At 46.7% G+C, this 6,000-nt stretch overlaps 1 protein-coding gene across 19 annotated transcripts in view; it reads left to right on the top strand.

The window, feature by feature from the left end:
* Nucleotides 1-1,655: 1,655 nt before the first annotated feature.
* N4BP2 (NEDD4 binding protein 2) overlaps nucleotides 1,656-6,000 on the top strand; it is a 153,574-nt gene continuing 149,229 nt past the window's right edge. For 15 of the 19 annotated variants that reach the window (XM_042984678.1, XM_042984677.1, XM_042984676.1 and 12 more), the window contains exon 1: nucleotides 1,662-1,934. The gene's annotated coding sequence lies outside the window, so the exon portion shown is untranslated. Of the gene's footprint in view, nucleotides 1,935-6,000 lie in introns of all 19 variants that reach the window. The other 4 variants (XM_042984675.1, XM_042984665.1, XM_042984682.1 and 1 more) reach the window with 3 other exon arrangements.

Here is a 6,000-nt window from a genome sequence, read left to right as displayed (position 1 = left end):
AGATTTGTTTGAAGTTGATAATTACTAGGGTTCTTTCATTTCTAAAGTGGCATATATCACTGTTATTAGTCTTTTTTAATGGCTGTTCAGAGGCAGAGTTAATGTTAGGTTCTCAGCAACAGCTGTTTATAGCTTGAGATTCTATGTACTTGATTAAAATGTTTGCTGTTTTGAAATTTAATAAAAGCATTAATAAAGATTTTTGTTGTAATTTTCTTAACACTGGGACTCAAGGATCTCTAATACAAAAAAACATACAAAAGGAAAAATCCTTTTTTTTCCTTTGTATTTTTGTGTGTAGTTGGCTTCATTAGAAAATTTACCATCCGAGGTCTCTGCTCAAATATTTGAGTCTAAAAAAAACCCATTAGAATGTTCCCATTGAGTGTGAGTATTTAGACTCAGATGAAGATAAAAATCCACTTGAACTGTTCCCAAATTTCCACTCAGTTTAAAGCAATTACTACAACATTGACAGTCTCTTCGATGCAAAGGAATACTTTGTCACGAGGCTATTTTGTTTCCCTATGAAAAATAATGAAGGCGGAATAAAAAGTAACTGCAAAGGGAGTCGAACAGAGGGAAAACACATGGATAAGCAAAACCACCACCAGAAAGCAAGGGTAAAAAAAATCGTGTACCTTAAAACATTGAACATTACACGTCAGAACACAGAAGAAACAAACCAAAGAAAGCAGAGTTTACGGGGGAAAATGGAGCAGGCGTAGGAGACGAGCAGTGATCGAAAAAGGAAAGAAAGCCTTTTGCTTTTTCTCGGCACCTGAAAACTGAAGCTCTAACTGGAGGGCAAAGGTCAGGGCCTGCAGTCCTGCATCGCAAACAAGCCCACGTTTTGGTGCTTCCGCCAGCGCGTTCAGACAGACGTCGGGCAGAGCAGGTTGGGGGCCGGCAGTCTCCGTCCGGGCGGAGGCCGCCGTCGACCTCTTTGTCTCCCGGCTGCGAGGGGGCCGGTGGGCCCTGAAACCTTCGCGGGCAGCGCCGCGCGCGCATGGGTGGCGTTCACGCGCCCGTCGCCCTACACGCCCCGAGTCAACAGCCCAGTTAGGGAACGCCGAGGCGGTCTGGCTCGCCGCGCGGTCCCTCCCAACTTGCCGCTGGGACCCGCGCCTTGACTGGCCCGCCCCGGCTCTCGTTTCCTCCCCCGCCTCGACCAGCGAGTACGACCTTGTGTTTCTGTTTTGCCTTTTAGGTTGGGAGAGTGAAGAGGGCGAGAGACTGCTGTGGTTTACCGCGCCCTTTTACTTCGGCAAAGGGGCCCCTTATTGATACGTTCACGGGCTCAAAACAGCTCCCGCCTTCCCCGAAAACCCGCCACACTGAAAAGGGCTTGCTTCTCCATGTGACCACTACGACCAGGGAAGGGGGGGAAACAGGATTTCGGGCGAGCTTTTTGGTAGTGGGGATGGCGGTGGAGAGACGGGTCCGATGCGGCAGAACCGGCCAGGCCGGGACTCACTCTAGGAGTGTGAGAGGCGGGAGCGCCCGCGGGCCGGGTCCCCGGAGCCGGCCCCGCGGGGCGGGCCGACGCGCCATGGCGGAGCTCGGGGACGAACCAGAGGTCGCGCCGGGGAGCTGGAGAGGGTGGGGGAGGCGGAGGGCGGCGAGCCACCTGAGCGACGTGGCAGCCATTCCCTACTCCCCGAGACCCCTCCTCCCCATTCGGCCGCCCACCCGCCCTCTCGCGGCTGGCTGCTGCGAGGCTGCTCTTCCCCGGCCGGACAGAGAGCGGCAGTGTCTCCCCGCCCGGCGCTTGCGGCGCGTCTCCCCCCCGCGGTCGCCGCTGCTCGCCAGCCCTGCGCCGCGCCGGAGAGCGCAGTGGCGGCGGCGGGAAAGGGCTGCGGACCCGCGGCGCCGCGTCGCTCACTCGACGACGCGGCCCCGGCCTCGACGCCCTCCACCCGCTCCCGGAGCAGGTAAAAGCGGCGGGTGGTAGGCGGGGTGGCGGGTCCGGGAGGGAAGGGACCCTGGGACCCCGAGCCGAAGCGGAGGGCCTGAGGCAGCGGCGGGCGGCGTTGCCACCGAAACCTAAATCCCCGGACGTGGTGGGCCAGCCCGGGCCACTTCCAGCCCGGCCCGCGGGCCTGGCCGCCTGGACGGAGGGGAAGTGAGGCGTCGGCGAGAGGCGGGCTCTGGCACGCCGCCCGAGGCCGGGCGAAGGCGGGGGCCGCGGCCCCTTCCTCGGCCTCTCACTCTCGGGCGGGCCTCCAGGCCCCAGACACACCCCTCTCGACCCCCCCAGGCTTCGTCGGTTCCCGCCGGGACTTGACCTCTTGCCCCTTCGAGCGCCTTCGGCATTTCCCAGGCGGAGCGTTCTTGGAACTTTGGGCCACCCTCTAGAGCACGTAGTCTTAGCAAAGCCGTTTATTTACTCACTTCTTCATATTCAAAGACAGCCTCTCGCTCCACGCGTTCCGATTTTGGATACTGTGCAGAGACATCCCCAGTCCCTGGTATTTGTGCCCCTTTGACCCTCGTCCGCACCCCCCTCCCCCACCGCAACTTTGATCCTCACTGGGACCCTTCTTAAACCCTGCTGTCAACCGGACCCTCTCCGAGATACCCATTTGGAAATCTGTCTTTGATAAAGGGAGTCATCTGACCGGGACAGTTTATACCGTAGGCTCTTTTGGTTAAAACAGTCCTTACCCCCCCCCCCCCCCCCCCCCCCCGGCTCCCCCGTCCCCGAGAGCTAGAGTAATAAAGTGTAGATGCCAGATGCTAGATCACGCTTGGTGTTGGCTTTAAAGAATCTTCCTTTCGGCAACAGTCTTTAGAACTAGGATCTGATATTTGTGGCAGGGACAGGTTTGTACACATTCTCGCCATGCAGTGGTTGTAATGTCTCCATAGCACAGTTCCGACTTGAAGGCAGGATTGGCTGGTTTTTCTACTCGATATCTTTAAGCCAATCAAGAAGCGCTGCTTGCCTGGAGACTGGTTAACTCAGAAAAGGTGGGGATTGGTTGAGCGCAGGGAAGAAAATCCTGGAGATCAACCTGGTCTCTCACCGAAAACAATGATTTGCAGCTGCCTCTTTTTTCTCACTTAAAAAAAAAATGTCTTTTCATTCTAATATCAGTCTTTTGTTCCGTTTTTATTATTTCTATGGTTTTTCTCTCAAACACCCAGCTGTTTTGTAACTTGTTTTAACCATCATTCAGTTTTCAATGAAAGAACCCTTGCACGCTTTAAGAAATGTAAACGTCATGCGTTTTGTGTTTTGATAATCGCGTGGTTCAGTTTTCTAACATTGCTCATTTTTAAAGGTCAGAAATTAAATCAACAATTTTTTAGTTCCTAAGCTAGATAGAGCCTTTATTAATTTAAGCGACTGTGCCTGGATGGGGGGGGGGGGCTGCGGTGCTGGAAATGGTGGGAAGAATAGGAAAGAAATGGCTGCTTTTGTACAAGGAGGCTACAGTTTAGTTCATGAAAAAGACTAATGAACAATTAAAAAAAAAAAAAAAACAGTTCAAAATCCCAGTGCAGAAACCCAGCATACAGTACTGAGGAATGTCAGTTTGTGTACCTGTTGACTTTAATAACTTTGAAGGGAAGAGTAAAGAGGACCACGTATTGGACTGCATACAAAAAGTACGCTTAAGTTATTACAAGAGTATTTTTTCTTTATTGAAGGAGGCATAGTATCGTGTACACAGTAGAGAGTAAATAAATATCAGCGTAGGTGCCTATTTTTTAACAGTATCTGAGGATTTTCCTTCTTTTAAAATCTCCTTTTCCATAAGAGACTCTTAAAAACTGAGAACAAATAGGGTTGATGGGGGCTGGGAGGGAGAGGAGGGTGGGTTAGGGGTATTGAGGAGGGCACCTTTTGGGATGAGCACTGGGTGTTGTATGGAAACCAATTTGACAATAAATTTCATATATTGAAAAAAATAATTACTGATAAAAAAAATCTTTTCTGTCTTCACGATTATCCATGGTTTTGCATGTCTTTTAATATGCAAAGCAGTAACCATGTATTAGTCAATGTGAATTTTAGAAAACGGCTGTCATCTTTGCCTTCCTTCCCTTCAGCTTTTTATATGCAGACTCATGGTGTAAGTCTTGTGAAGAATAAGGCAGGCCAAATATTGAATCTTAACAGATCTCTATTAAATGCCTTTAGAAGCAGTTTTATTAAGAATTAAAGAAGAGATTGAACATTTTAATGTTTGTTTATTTTTGAGAGACAGAGCACGAGTGGGGAAGGGGCAGAGACAGAGAGGGAGACATAGAATCCGAAACAGGCTCCAGGCTCTCAGCTGCCAGCACAGAGACCGCCTCGGGGGTCGAACTCATGAACCAAACCATGAGATCATGACCTGAGCTGCAGTCGGACGCTCAACCGACTGAGCCACCCAGGTGCCCCAAGAGAGTGAGCATTTAAAAAAATATTTACCATGCCTACCATTGAATTAGCCGAAAGTCATTATCAGCCTTATCACCTTCATCCTCATAGTAATAAAAATGGCTACCACATATCTAAGAGTGTATATGTATATGCCCGGCACTGTTTTAAGCACTTTACGTATGCTACTATGTTTAATTCTCACAGTTGTATGAGATTTGCACTGTTATTCATACTGTTTCACAAATGAGTAAACAGAAAACATGAGAAATGTGAAGAATGTTGTCCAACATTACCCAATTGGTATTTGGTAGAGCCGGGATTCAGGCAAACCTGAATCTTTGTGACCTGAAACTTTACTCTTAACATATTCTTTTTGTGGCCCTCTGAAACAAAACCTTTGATATCAAGTAAATCATGACATTTCCAAATATCTATCATTCATCCCATCAGTTATAAGATGGGATGTTTTATGTACCTCTATGAAATTAAAACAAAAAACAGCTCCAGGTAGCGGTGATGTATCATTGATTTTAGGATGTATCGTTACTGCAGAAATGTAAAAATATGTCTTAAAATTGTTGAAATAAGATATATTGGTTTGTCACATAAACATTTTTTCCCTTTACATTATAGTGAGTAGTTCACTTTGCTTTTAAAATATAGACAGATGATAACATTACTCTGAATTTTGGTTTTAACTACCCTCCTACCCACTGTACTATAGTTTTAAAATATGTCTAGATTGGGCAGGCTGTTGGAAGAATCTAAGCCTTGTCTTCCAGAAATTATTTCATTAGTACATCTGGATTCAGGTTAATGAATTTGTGCTATCCAAATTCACATAACTTCAAGAATTTAAAAAAAACAAACAAACACCACCAACATTTCATTAATTTCCGTGGGGGAAGAAAGTGGCTAGGCCAGCTAGGTTTTTATGACCATCAGTGGAATTACTGGCTGGAAGAACCCATATGTTGCACTTGGCTGAGCACTGGTTCTGGGTGTACCAGTTTCACTAAACCTCATTAGACTGATGGTGGACACTTTTTCTAAACATGGATTGTTCATGTCCTTTGATTACCTAATAGGTCTATTTCTCTTAAAATTTTGAGAATGGTCCAAATATATGGTTTTTAGTGTTTTTTTTTCTTTTTTTTAATTTACATCCAAATTAGTTAGCATATAGTGCAACAGTGATTTCAGGAGTAGATTCCTTAATGCCCCTTACCCATTTAGCTCATCCCCCCTCCCACAATCCTTCCAGTAACCCTCTGTTTTCTGTCCATATTTATGAGTCTCTTCTGTTTTGTCCCCCTCCCTGTTTTTATATTATTTTTGTTTCCCTTCCCTTATGTTCATCTGTTCTGTTTCTTAAAGGTCTCATATGAGTGAAGTCATACGATATTTGTCTTTCTCCAACTGACTAATTTTGCTTAGCATAATACCCTCTAGTTCCATCCACGTAGTTACAAGTGGCAAGATTTCATTCTTTTTGATTGCTGAGTAATACTCCATTGTATATATATACCACATCTTCTTTATAGTGTTTTTTCTTAAAAATCTTTTTCTTGCTGTTTCTGGTTACTTTTATTTGTCTGAGGTTTAAAATGTTCATCCATGAATCC

The sequence above is a fragment of the Panthera tigris genome, chromosome B1, assembly GCF_018350195.1.
Source record: "Panthera tigris isolate Pti1 chromosome B1, P.tigris_Pti1_mat1.1, whole genome shotgun sequence".
Classification (NCBI taxonomy): Eukaryota; Metazoa; Chordata; class Mammalia; order Carnivora; family Felidae; genus Panthera; species Panthera tigris.
This window is presented reverse-complemented; position numbering and strand designations above follow the sequence as displayed.